Here is a 14,837-nt window from a genome sequence, read left to right as displayed (position 1 = left end):
ATAGGGTAATGGTGGGGAGAGGGTCAGCAGGAAAACATGTGAGCAAAGGTCTCTGTGTCATAAATAAGTTTAAGGAAAGGTGCTGTGCCTCGACGTGCACGGAGGCCAGATTTATGTTTGACTTTACACAAACATCTCAGCGCAGTACAGAGCAGTATTGCCGCCAGCATGTCTCACCTCCAGCCATAAGGCGGTTTTCTGCTATCTCAGTAAATAGAATGTATGGTCGGGTTTTACACCGAGACGTTCCGTCCCCAGGGACGAGCAGGAGACAGATGGCTTCCTCTTATCTCAGTTGCAAAGAGGCCTTCCTCTTTCACTAATCCTCCTCGGCACAGACCATTTACGGGTGTCGGGCTGGGGGATGGTCAGGTCTTTCCCTTCCCACGAGGCCATATCTCAGGCTGTCTCAGTGGGGAGAAACCTTGGACAATACCCAGGCTTTCTTGGGCAGAGGTCCCTGCGGCCTTCCGCAGTGCATTGTGTCCCTGGGCACTCGACACTGGAGAATGGCAATGACTTTTACCAAGCATACTGCCTGCAAACACATTTTTAACAGAGCACATCCTGCACAGCCCTAAATCCATTAAACCTTGAGTCAACACAGCACATGTCTCTGCGAGCACAGGGTTGGGGCTAGGGTTACAGATTAACAGCATCTCAAGGCAGAAGAATTTTTCTTAGTACAGAACAAAATGGAGTTTCTTATGTCTTCTTTCTATATAGACACAGTAACAGTCTGATCTCTCATTCTTTCCCTCACAACAGGTGCCACGGGCAAGGGAATAAGACCATTCCCAGTCCACTCTCTCTCCTCCTCTCCCTCCGTTGGGGCAGTTGATATCTTCCTTGAAAACAAGGTGCAGGGCCGGGCGTGGTGGCTCACACCTGTAAACCCAGCACTTTGGGAGGCTGAAGCGGGTGGATCACCTGAGCTCAGGAGTTCGAGACCAGCCTGGGCAACACAGTGAAACCCCGTCTCTACTGAAAATACAAAAATTGGCCAGTGCGGTCATGTGCGCCTATAGTCCCAGCTGCTTGGGAGGCTGAAGCAGGAGAATCGCTTGAGCCCAAGAGGCAGAGGTTGCAATGAGCCATGATAATGCCACTGCATTCCAGCCTGGGTGACAGAGTGAGACCCTGTCTAACAAAAACAACAAAAAAATAGCACCTGCATTCTGGCCTGACCATGTCACTCCCTGCTGGAATCCTAGGCTGACTCTATCACTCGAGATGATAAAGCTGGAACCCCATTGTCATAACGTGGGTTTCCTGCCACCACCCCAAGTACTTCCAATCCTCTGTGCCTTTCTCCCTGGCGTGCTTTCATATGCCTTTCCTCCAGACGATCACAGCCCTGCCCAGCCTTCAAAACCCAGCTCGAATGAGCCTTGAGAACCTCTCCTGTCCTGTCCGGCGGGAGGTCCTCTCACCTCTGGGCTGTAGAATCACTGTGCATCTTTTTCCATTGGCAGGCTTGTCACTTTGCATATTAATTATAGGTCTACCTGTTGCCCTGTAGTCTCCAAACTTAGTGGCTTAAAACAATGACAGCTATCCTGTCTCCTGGTTCCTGTGGGTCAGGAATTCAGATAGGACTTCGTGGGAATGGCTTCTCTCTGCCCTTTGACATCTGGGGCTTCAGCTGGAAGACTCGGAGGCCCAGGAGCAAAGCTGTCTAGAGGCTTCTTCCGCTTCTGATCACTGGTGCTGGAGGGCAGTGAAACTGACACTCAGCCTGGGCTCCTCACACCTGGGGAGCTGGATTCCTGGGGGTGATGGGGCAGGGGGAGACAGAATTACACACATACATACACACACACACACACACACACACCAAGAAAGTCACATGCTGTTTGCTAGATGCTAGTCAGTCACTCCAGCCCACAATAGTGGCGGGGGGGATGGTTATGTTGAGAATTAGACCACCCCTTTTATTTTATTTATTTTTATTAATTTATTTTGAGACAGAGTCTTGCTCTGTTGCCCAGGCTGGAGTGCAGTGGCACAATCTCGGCTCACTGCAACCTCTGCCTCCCAGATTCAAGCAATTCAGCTGCCTCAGCCCCCCGAGTAGCTGGGATTACAGGTCCGCACCACCACGCCAAGCTTTTTGTATTTTTAGTAGAGATGGGGTTTCACCATGTTGGCCAGGCTGGTTTTGATTTCCCAGCCTCAGGTGATCCATCCGCCTCGGCCTCCCAAAGTGCTGGGATTACAGGCACAAGCCACCGTGCCCAGCCTAGACCACCCCTTTTAGAGACAGGGTCTCACTCTGTTGTCCAGGCTGGAGTACAGTGGCAATCATGACTCACTGCAGACTTGAACTTCTGGGCTCAAGCGATCCTCCCACCTCAGCCTCCCAAAGCACTGAAGATTACAGGAGTGAGCCCCTGCACCTGGCCCCTTTTGAATAGAGGAGTGTCAAAAAAATTTGCAGAGATAGTTTAAACCCACCTCAGTATCTTTCTTTGGGTCTCACATTTTTCGCCAATTCGGTCCTTAAGTTACTTAAGGTCTTTTAGTTTCACTTTGTACGTCTCTAAATTGAGGCTGATAATCTTTGCCTCACATAAATCAGGTGGAAATGCTTGGTAAGTATGAAGCATTTCACAAAGGTCAGCGTTCATCTTCATGGCTGCTATTAGAAATGGATCTGACAGCTGCGTCCCCTGCGTGCTCATCCCGCAGTCTCCACTGGGCCCATTCTCTGTCTGGATCTGTACAGAGCCCTGCACCAATGACTGAGTCCCCAGCAGGTCCAAGGTGTGGCTCCAGCAGGTCCTGTGCCTGAGGCAGCCCAGGTGTCTTCATCCAGGAATTCCAGGAGTCCATGTGATTCCTCCCCCGAATGAGAATGCCTCCCTCCTGGATCACACACCCTGCTGGAGGCCTGTTCCAACAGCCTTTCCTGTGGACACTCCACAGAAGGGAGTGTCCAGGTCTCATAGTAACCCGGTTAGTGGTGTGAGAGCAAATCAGTGAAGAAGCCATCACCAGAGTGTGGGCTGAGAGACCCCAGGGCCACCCAAATACATTTGCTGCACTCTGGAGTAAAATAGAGAACGATCTGGTGGTCTTTGTAGTTGATGTGAGTGGAGAAATAGGTTCTGGGCCTGGACAAAGCTAACTGGCTTCTGCCCAGTAGAATACAGCCAGGGGACAGGATAGTAAGGGGGTGTTATGAACACTGGAATGCCAATAAATTTGACAACTAGATGAAATGGACAAACTCCTTGAAAAACACAGAGGACCAAATCTTGCTCAGTAAGAAATAGATAACCTGGGCTGGGTGCAGTGGCTCATGCCTGTAATCACAGCACTTTGGGGATCACTTGAGGTCAGGAGTTCGAGACCAGCCTGGCTAACATGGTGAAACCCTGTCTCTATTAAAAATACAAAAATTAGCCAGGCAAAAAAACAAAAAAGAAATAGATAACCTGAATAGTCTTAAGTCAATTAAAGAAATTGAATGTGTAATTTAAAAACCTTCCCAGAAGGAAAGAAAACTTCAGGCCCATATGGCTTCACTGGTAAATTCTACCAAACATTTAAGGAGGACATAATACTCATTTAACACAAATTCTACCAGAAAAGTAAAGAGGAAGGAACACTTCTCAATTCATTCTATGCAGCCAGAATTATTCTGATACCAAAATGGCACTAAAGACATGACAAGAAAACTACAACCCAATATCACTCATGAGCATAGATACAAAAATTAGTAAGCATATTTTAGCAAGCAGACTCCAATAATATAAGGATAATAATATATCTTAACCAAGTAGGGTTTATCTCAGGAATGCAAGATTGGCTTAATCCTCCCCAAATTGATCTATTTCAGTTAAAAACAATTTCCATCAAAATTCCAGCAGGCTGTTTTTGGCAGGGGTTGGGGAGGTGGTGGAGGATGGGGTTAGAAATTGACAAACTGATTGTATTATTTATATGGAAATGCAAAGAAACTAGAATAACCAAAACAACTTTGAGAAAGTTGAATCTGGGGGAATAATATTAATGTGACCTCAAGGCTTATTGTAAAGCTGGAGTAATCAAAACCGTTTGTGGTATTAACGCGACAATAGTGAATAGATAATGGAACGCCAGGAAGAAACCAGAAATAGACCCACACCTATACAGACAACTGATTTTCTTATTTATTTATTTCGAGACGGAGTCTTGCTCTGTCGCCCAGGCTAGAGTGTAGTGGTGTGATCTCGGCTCACTGCAACCTCCACCTCCCGGGTTCAAGCAATTCTCCTGCCTCAGCCTCAGTAACTGGGATTGCAGTTGCCTGCCACCACACCAGGCCAATTTTTTGTATTTTTAGTAGAGACAGGGTTTCACCATGTTGGCCAGGATGGTCTTGAACTCCTGATCTCAGGTGATCCACCCACCTCAGCCTCCCAAAGTGCTGGGATTACAGGTGTGAGCCACCACGCCCGGCCTCAGACAACTAATTTTCCAACAGAAGCAGTTGAGTGGTGAAAGGATAGCATATCCAACAAATGTGCTGAAGCAATTATGTCATATGCAAAAACATCAACTCTGATTCCTACCTCACATCATATATACAAATGAACACAAACTGGAGCAGAGACTCAAATTAAAACCTTAAATTTTAAAACTTCTAAATAGGAGATAAATCTTTGTGAGCTTAGGTTACACAACACACTAAAAGCACAATCCACAAACAAAAAAGTTGATAAATGGGACTTCAATAAAATTAATAAAATTTTCTATTTGAAAGATTGTTATAAGAATGAAAAGCCGCAGACAAGCACAAAAAACTTGCAAATCACATATCTGAGAAAGCACTAGTATCTAGATGTACAAATGTACAATGCATAAGAAAGTCTCAAAGCTGGCCGGGCGCAGTGGCTCACGCCTGTAATCCCAGCACTTTGGGAGGCTGAGGCAGGCAGATCACCAGGTCAGGAGTTCGAGACTAGCCTGGTCAACATGGTGAAACCCCGTCTCTACTAAAAATACAAAAATTAGCCGGCTTGGTGGCAGGCACCTGTGATTCCAGCTACTCAGGAGGCTGAGGTAGGAGAATCGGTTGAACCCCGGAGGCGAAGGTTGCAGTGAGCCGAGATCGCGCCATTGCACTCCAGCCTGGGCAACAAGAGCAAAAGGCCGTCTCAAAAAAAAAAAAAAAAAAAAAAAAAAAAAAAAAAAAAAAAATTCTCAAAACCCAATAATAAGAAAACGATTCCATTTTTTTAATGGGCAAAAGATTGTGTTTTTGTTTGTTTTTTGTTTTTTTTTTAAGAAACAGGGTCTCACTCTGTTATCCAGGCTAGAGTGCAGTGGCACAATCATGGCTCACTGCAGCCTCAAACTCCTGGCCTCAAGTGACCCTCCTGTCTCAGCCTCTTGAGTCACTGGGATTACAGGGCTGAGCCTCTGCACTTGGCTACTGGGCAAAAGATTTGAATGGGCACTTCACCAAAGAAGGTACATGATGGCAAATAAGCACATGAAAAGATGCTCAACATTGGCCGGGTGCAGTGGCTCACACCTGTAATCCCAGCACTTTGGGAGTCCGAGGCGGGTGGATCACTTGAGATCAGGAGTTCAAGACCAGTCTGACCAACATGGTGAAACTCCGTCTCTACTAAAAAAATATAAAATTAGCCGGGCGGCCGGGCTCGGTGGCTCACGCTTGTAATCCCAGCACTTTGGGAGGCCGAGGCGGGCGGATCACGAGGTCAGGAGATCGAGACCACGGTGAAACCCCGTCTCTACTAAAAAAATACAAAAAATTAGCCGGGCGTGGTGGCGGGCGCCTGTAGTCCCAGCTACTCGGAGAGGCTGAGGCAGGAGAATGGCGTGAACCCGGGAGGCGGAGCTTGCAGTGAGCCGAGACTGCGCCATTGCACTCCAGCCTGGGCAACAGAGCAAGACTCCGTCTCAAAAAAAAAAAAAAAAAAAAAAATTAGCCGGGCATGGTGGCACACAACTGTAATCCCAGCTACTTGGGAGGCTGAGGCAGGAGAATTGCTTGAACCCAGGAGGCAGAGGTTGCAGTGAGCCAAGATTGTGCCATTGCCCTCCAGCAATAAGAGTGAAACTCTGTCTCAAAAAAAAAAGATACACAGCATTATTAGTAATTATGTAATTCTGTAAATTAAAACCACAATGAGACACCACTGCACATCTTGTTAGGATGCCTAAAATTTAAAATACTGACTACAAGTTTTGATAAAGATGAGGGGCAACTGGAATGCGGGTCCACGCCTGGTAGAAACGTAAAATGGTCCAACCGCTTCTAAAAACAGCTTGCCAGTCTGTTAAACAGTTAAATGTACATCTACCACATGACACAGCCATTCCAATCCTAGGTATTAACCCAAAGAAACCAAAGCAGATGTCTAAACAAAGACATGTACACAAATGTTCATAGCAGCTTCATTTAGAATAGCCAAAGAATTGGAAGCACCACCAAAGTACATCAAGGTGAATGGATAAGCAAACGGGGGCCTAGCCACACAGTAGAATTGTATTCAGCAATAAAAAGACACGAACTATTGACACGCTCTGCAATCTGCATGAATCTCAAAGCACTTCTGCCAAGGGAAAGGAGAAAGACCCCCCGAAAGTGCCTACTGTATTATTTCAATTGTATAAAATTCCAGAAAATGCAAACTAATCTGCAGTAACAGAAAACAAATCAAGTGTTTCACTGGGGAAAATTTGGGGGCAATGAAATGTTTATTATCTTGCTGAGGTGATAATTTCATGAATGTGTATATATGTCAAAATATCACGTACATTTTAAATAAGAGAAAAAACTATAAAAATATTTTCTAGGCTGGGCATGGTGGCTCATGCCTGTAACCCCAGCACTTTGGGAGGCCGAGGCGGGCAGATCACTTGAGCCTGGGACTTCAAGACCAGCCTGGCTGAGATGTTGAGACCTTGTCTCTGCAAATAATCTAAAAATTGGGAGAGTGTCATAGCACATGCCTGTAGTCCCAGCTACTTGGGAGGCTGAGGCTGAAGGATCCCTTGATCTCAGGAATTTGAGGCAGCACTGAGCTATGATCACACCCCTGCACTCCAGCCTGGGCCACAAAGCAAGTCTGTGTGTCTAAAAACTAAATTAATTAATTAAATAAATAAATATATTTTTTTGAGACAGAGTTTCACTCTTTTTGCCCAGGCTGGAGTGCAGTGGCACAATCTCAGCCCACTGCAACCTTCGCCTTCCGGTTTCAAGCGATTCTCCTGCCTCAGCCTCCCGAGTAGTTGGGATTACAGGCACCTGCCACCGTGCCTGGCTAATTTTTGTATTTTTAGTAGATACAAGGTTTCACCATGTTAGCCAGGCTGGTCTCAAACTCCTGACCTTGTGATCTGCCCACCTTGGCATCCCAAAGTGCTGGGATTACAGGAGTAGGCCACCGCGCCTGGACAAAATTTTTTTTTTTTTTTTTTTGAGGCGGAGTCTTGCTCTGTCGCCCAGGCTGGAGTGCAGTGGCGGGATCTCGGCTCACTGCAAGCTCTGCCTCCCGGGTTCACGCCATTCTCCTGCCTCAGCCTCCCAAGTAGCTGGGACTACAGGTGCCCGCCACCATGCCCGGCTAATTTTTTGTGTTTTTAGTAGAGACAGGGTTTCACAGTGTTAGCCAGGATGGTCTCGATCTCCTGACCTCGTGATCCACCCACCTCAGCCGCCCGAAGTTCTGGGATTACAGGCGTGAGCCACCACACCTGGCCAATATTTTTAAAATACATGCAGGTAAGCCACACTGTCTTTTGGCGTTTGTGCACCTGGTGGGGAGACGTGTGACCTTGAAAATCAGGAGATCCGGCCAGGCGTGGTGGCTCACACGTGTAATCCCAGCACTTTGGGAGGCTGAGGCAGGTGAATCACCTGAGGTCAGGAGTTCGAGACCAGCCTGGGCAACATGGTGAAACCCCATCTCTACTAAAAATGTAAAAAATAGCTGGGCATGGTGTTGAGCCCCTGTAACCCCAGCTACTTGGGAGGCTGAGGTGGGAGAATCGCGTGAACCCAGGAGGCGGAGGCTGCAGTGAGCCGAGATCGTGCTACTGCACTCCAGCCCGGACGATGGAGCAAGACTCCATCTCAAAACAAAACAAAAGAAAAAAAAAAAAGAAAAAGAAAAAGAAAGGAAAATCAGGAGATCTGAAGTCTAGTCTCCACTTGGCCACAGTCATCATGACCTTAAACCAGTCCCTAAATGTCTCTGGGATTTCTTTCCTAGGCAGTTGCCTGGGAAGAGCATTCCCTTCCGTCACCTGCCACAGAGGTGGTGCAGCCTTTGAGATCAAGGTTCTTGACGGTACTTAGCTTAGTGCCTTGTAAGCACTTCCAGTGGGTGTTCAGTAAATGCTTGTTTATTGGGTTTCATTCCGGGGTCAGGTGGCCATGGCTCCAAGTTCTAAGAGCTGCAGCCTCTGCCCGTGTGTCTTTGCCAGAGTTTGTTACCGAGGCTGGGGTCAGGCTGAGTCACGCTGCCGGCCACTGTCTCATAGATACGAGATTGTTTGGAAGTGAAGACTGGGCAGGTCTTTGAACTTTGCTTGGCTTACACAGATTCACTAATCATTCTTCCTAAGCCCAGGTGCTCCAAAGACGTGACTCCACAGATAAGGAAAGACGCATAGGCCAAGGTTCCCAGGAGGGCAAAGCATGAGCCTGGGCTCAGGGTGAGGCCTGGTGGCGTTCCCTTAGGTCAGCCCACTCATTCGGATTCACGGTTACACTTGGGTGTGTTGTGCCAGCTTAGGCAGTTTGCAGGAGTGACTGGAAGGCCCTCTAGTGAAAAGTCACTCAAAAAACCAGAGCAATTCCGTTTTCAGGCATAGAAAAAAATAGTGCTGATTGAAAATTCAGTATCTATTAATGCAGGAGTCATAGGCCCTCTTCTTGCAAATAACTTGGTCAACAATTAATTTGCCATAAGTTGTACCCTTGAATAAAGAGAACATTCTCTGGGTGGCCGGGCACTGTGGCTCATGCCTGTAATCCCAGCACTTTGGGAGGCCGAGGCAGGTGGATCACAAGGTCAGGAGATTGAGACCATCCTGGCCAACATGGTGAAACCCCGTCTCTAATACAATACAAAAAAATTAGCCGGGCATGGTGATGCACACCTGTAGTCACAGCTACTCGGGAGGCTGAGGCAGGGGAATCACTTGAACCTGGGAGGCGGAGGTTAGAGTGAGCCGAGAACGCGCCACTGCACTCCAGCCTGGGCGACGGAGCGAGACTCTGTCTCTAAATAAATAAATAAAGTCATGTTTTTATAGAATACTTTTATTTCACATACCAAAATTTAAAATACTTCCTTAATATCATCTAATAGCCCCACCATATTCAAATATCTACAGTGGCCCAAAAATGTTTCTGTGATTGCTTCTGTCAGACACCAGGAGATGCCATTGAGGTTTTAGTTTAGGGTTCGTTTGTTTGTTTTTATGCCCTTTTTAAATTGCAGCCATGTGGATTCAAACCCTAAAGCCAAGGAAGGACAAGCTGGTGCTTACAAATGCTCAAAGGCTACCTTTCTCCCCTGATATGGTTAGGCTGTGTCCTCACCCAAATCTCATCTTGAATTCCCACACGCTGTGGGAAGGACCTGGTGGAGGTAATTGAATCATGGGGGCAGGTCTTTCCTAGGCTATTCTCATAATAGTGAATACGTCTCATGAGATCTGATGGTTTTAAAAAGAGGATTTCCCCTGCACAAGCTCTCTCTCTTTGCCTGCCGACATCCATGTAAGACGTGACTTGCTCCTCCTTGCCTTCCACCATGACTGTGGGGCTTCCCCAGCCACATGGAACTGTGAGTCAAATTAAACCTCTTTCTTTTGTAAGTTGCCCAGTCTCAGGTATGTCTTTATCAGCAGCGTCCTTTACCCAGATCTGCAACCTGATGTCAGGTTTCCTTGCCATCTCCCTTTATTGGGTGGGCTTCTTTCCTAATCTTTTGCCCATGGTACTCTCTTCAGGGTCCCGCTTCAGAGAGTGCATCTCTATGCCAGTCCTCCTGGGTGGCTGGGCTGCAAGACTGGAATCCTGGAGCTTCTGGGACCCACTCAGGGGATTGGTCACCTGAGGGCAAGGCCCACAGACAGCATGTGCAGAGCCGAGACAGGATGACCACACTTCTGATGCCATACTCTGGATCCTGGGCTCCGGCTGTACTGGAAGCCAGGCCTCCCCTGGATTCTTCTGGTAGGTGAAACAATGGGTTCCCTGTGTTGCTAAAACCTGTGTGTTCTGGATTTTCTGTCTCTGAAAACAAAGGACTTGAATAAAATAGTTCATTAGAGAACAAAGCAGTGGGAAGGTAGGGATGGTTAATGAGCACAAAAAAAGAGAGAAAGAAAGAAAGAAAGAAAGAAAGAAAGAAAGAAAGAAAGAAAGAAGAAAGAAAGAAAGAAAGAAAGAAAGAAAGAAAGAAAGAAAGAAAGAAAGAAAGAGCAGGCCAGGTGCTGTGACTCACACCTGTAATCCCCACACTTTCAGAGGCCAAGGCAGGAGGATTGCTTGAGCCCAGGAGTTTGAGACTAGCCTGGGCAACATAGCAAGACCCCCATCTCTACAAAAAATATATATTAAATTAGTTGGGTGTGGTGGCATGTGCCTGTAGTCCCAGCTACCCAGAAGGCTAAGGTGGGAGGATCGCCTGAGCTCAGGAGGTTGAGTGCAGTTCACGCCACTGCACATTAGCCTGGGCAACAGAGCAAGACCTGTCTCAAAAAAAAAAAAAAAAAAAAAAAAAGATGGCTGTGACCCCAGCTTGGATAATGGGCTGGAATAGACAAATGTAGAGAGAAGCAAGTGTGGAAGGAAGCAGACAAGTTAGCAGGCCACTTCGATAGACCAGGGAAGAGATACTGGTGGCTTGAAGACAGAGGGATAGTGGAAAAATGGAGGTCACTAGAGATTGTTGAGACTACAATTGAGAGACGTTTAGAAAGTGAGATCAATGGGGCTCAATAATGGACTGGAGAGTGGGTGATGGGGAGGGAGAGGTTACAAATGTTTGCTGGTTTTTACATCCTTCATTGGATGGATGGTGGTAACACTTACTGAATCTGGGGTCACAAGGAAAGTACCAGGCTTTTTAGGGAAACCATGCATTTAGTTTTGTGCATGTTGTGTTTGAGTCCCCCCACATTCTGGGGTGGGACCTGATTGGGCTCCTTGATCACATCTATCCTGGAAAACAATCCTTGTAGCCAACAGGTTGTAGCACACTGACACATCCCACTCAAAACACATGGACTGAGAACTGGGGAGGACGAAGAGCAGCCGCTGTGTCTCACAGAGATCTGGGAGAAAAGAGTGTCCCAAGTTAGGATTTGGGTGTTCTTGGCATCCTCAGTGCCATTGAAATGCCAACTTGATCAAATCTCCACATCCCAAAGGTGCTACTTCTGCTCTTTCAACCTGTCTTTAGTGCTCTTAGCCTTGGGTTCTGCATTAATATTTATGTTGGCTGGGCACAGGGGCTCACGCCTGTAATCCCAGCACCTTGGGAGGCCGAAGTGGGCGGATCACTTGAGGTCAGGAGTTCGAGGCCAGCATGGCCAACAATGGTGAAACCCCTTCTCTACTAAAAATACAAAAATTAGCCAGACGTGGTAGCGTGCACCTGTAGTTCCAGCTACTCGGGAGGCTGAGGCAGGAGAATTGGTTGAACCCAGGAGGTGGAGGTTGCAGTGAGCTGAGATCGTGCCACTGCACTCTAGCCTGGGCAACAGTTGCATTTGCATTAACCTCTCTGTTGTCTTATCTTTTTTATTTTTGCTTTGTATTGTTGTAGTAGTTGTTTTGGAGACTGGGTCTCACTCTGCCACCCAGGCTGGAGTGGAGTGGTGCGGTCATGACTCACTGCAGCCTCCAACTTCTGTGCTCAAGCCATCCTCTTGCCTCAGCCTCCTGAGTAGCTGGGATTACAGGCACACACTACCATTTTTTATAGAGACAGGGTCTCACTATGTTGCCCAGGCTGGTCTTAACAGATCTTACTGGCCTCAACAGATCTTCCTGCCTCAGCCTCCTAAAGTGCTGGGATTACAGGCATGAGCCACAACACCCAGGTTGTCTTATGTTTTAGCTATGTCCTAGTTTTTTATTCTTTGATCCCATCTGAGAATATTTGCCCTTAAATAGCAGAGTTTAATCCATTCTTATGTCTTACAATTGATGTTTGTTCTTCTGTATCTTATTTTATGCTTTGTTTCTTATATGTTCTTGCTATTTTTGAATTTTTCTTTTCTTTTGCTATATTGATTAACTTTGCTTAATTTTTATATCCATGATTTGAGGTTTTACATTCTATTTTTATTTTATTAATAGTGCCTACAGGCTGGGCATTGTGGCTTACACCTGTCATCCCAACACTTTGGGAGGCCAAGGCAGGAGGATCACTTGAGGTCAGGAGTTCGAGACCAGCCTGGGCAACATGGTGAAACCCTGTCTCTACAAAAAATACAAAAATTAGCTGGGCATGGTGCCTGGGCTGTGCCTGTAGTCCCAGCTACTCTGGAGGCTGAAGTGATTGAGCCTGGGAGGCGGAGGTTGCAGTGAGCCGAGATTGTGCCATTGTACCCCAGCCTAGGTGACAGAGCCAAACTCTGTCTCAAAAAAAAGAAAAAAAAATTGCCTACAGAGCCCTGGAGACCCTTGCTGGTACTTAGAAATCCCCAGTATGGCTCCCTCTTCCTGTGATGGGGGGCCCACACGTTGACCATTGCACTCAAGCTCCCAGAGCCAGCCCTGCCTCTCCCCAGGGAGCACAGTCCCTAAGCTGGCTGACCTTGACGTCCCATGTCATTGCCTACATGGAGGGACACTCCTCTGTGTCCCTTCTCCGCCCCCACCATCCTCCCGGGGACAGCTGGGCTGATGCCCCAGCAAATCCGCAGCTCCCGGCAGTTCTCAGATGCAGCCACATGGCCCACTGGGCTCTGCAAACACTTGGTTTCGCATCGAGGTCCTGGCCTACCCCAGATGAAACAGTGACTCAGCCAACAGCCTCAGGCCTCCCTCAGTCAGCTGCCTCTAATACTCCTTTCCTCCTTGTCAAATCCACCATCAGAAACCCAAAAGAAAGGCATCACAATGAAACTATTTGCTGTTGTTTAATTCACACTAAGATTTAATTAAGTGATAATGCTTCATCAATTAACTTTCCCTGTAGTGTTTTTATTTTCAAAGAGAAGCTTATAGGCCATAAAGGATTTTTCTTTTTTTTTTTTTTTGGAGTCAGAGTCTCGTTCTGTCACCCAGGTGGAGCGTAGTGGTGTGATAGCTCACTGCAACCTCAGCCTCCAAGGTGAAAGTGATTCTCCTGCCTCAGCCTCTTGAGTAGCTGGGATTATAGGCACCTGCCACCACGCCTGGCTAATTTTTGTATTTTAGTAGAGATGGGGTTTCATCATGTTGGCCAGGCTGGTCTCAAACTCCTGAGCTCAGGCGACCCACCTGCCTTGGCCTCCCAAGGATTACAGGCGTGAGCCACCGTGCCCGACCATCTGGATCTTTGCCTCTAAGACGTACAGAAGCAGGCGTCTCCCAGGGCCCCTCTCAAAGAGAGGTCAACGCTTGAGCAGCACCCCCGAGCCTGGTGCCGTCTGGGGCCTCTCTCAGCCTCCACCCACAGGAGCTCATTATACCGTCAGGGGAGGGTGGGAAGCTCTGACACAGAGACTGCGGGGGCATTTGCCCCACGTTTGGAAGATGCTGGGGTCCTGACACCCTCCAACTCAGCCCTGGGGCCTGCCTTGGTAGAGCTGAGACTGCCTGGAGCCACCTGGAAAATGCACCCCGCCCTCCACCTCCTGCTGACGTGTCCCATAGGCCAGCTCCAGGGGTCCGAGGGCTCAATGAGAGCGCAGGAATTGGAGCTGGGTCCCAGCATCCCACTGAGAGGCTGTGTCAGGGTATACTGTCTCCTCCCAGCATCCTTGTCAGGACGTGGAGACAGCAAAGCCTGTCCCTGAGGCTCCAACAAAATCAAAGGCGTGCTGTCTTGGTTGGGAACTGTGTATTTGTGAAGAGCAGAAATGCAACCAAGGCCTGCAGGGAATTTCTGTGGAAGTCAAGGGCAGGAAGTACAGCCCGGTCCAGCAGTCATCAGCAGGTCGTCGTCCACCACCCCCGCCACGCTGAACCCCTCGGAAGCCCAGAGGTCGTCCTCTGCTTCTCCCCAGCCCTGCATCCTTCTCCCTGGACAGCGGCTTTCCTGCGAAGGGCTTAGTGCCAGCTCTGCAGCGTACACTTACGTGAGTTTCAGGGTGACCAGGTGCCAATCGTGGTCCCCTCTGCACGGCCTTGGCATTCAGATGTCACTTACTGAGGCCTGAGAGGGGGTACCTGAGTGACCGCTGGCCTACCGTCCCTTCAGCTGTGGGTGGGGTGGGGGACCCCCATCATCCAGGTGTGAGGGTGCTTGGAAATTCCTTAAGCAGTGCATTGAGGAAACAGGGACCAACATCCCCATGTCCAGAGCCCCCCACATCTCACTGGAACAGTCCAGAGACATGCAATCTGCCCTTTATCCTTGATATGCTATTAACTTATCTGGAGACCTCTATAGATCTTCTGTACCTCAGTTTACCAATATGAAAAATGGGAGGGGGTGGACTGGATATCTCTGAGAGGTCTCCGGGGCACAGCCCCTGCTGTCCTCATAGAGGCCACTGGAGGGCAGCACCTCCTCCGTCGGGGCTGCTGGTTCTGCTTGGCCCCTCCAATCTGTTCAAGAACCTTCCTTGCTTTAGGTTTTGGGGTTTTTTTGTTTTTGTTTACAAAATGGCACCAACACAGAAGGTCTTTCAGAGAATTT

Source organism: Hylobates moloch, unplaced genomic scaffold (assembly GCF_009828535.3).
Source record: "Hylobates moloch isolate HMO894 unplaced genomic scaffold, HMol_V3 SCAFFOLD_9, whole genome shotgun sequence".
Classification (NCBI taxonomy): Eukaryota; Metazoa; Chordata; class Mammalia; order Primates; family Hylobatidae; genus Hylobates; species Hylobates moloch.
This window is presented reverse-complemented; position numbering follows the sequence as displayed.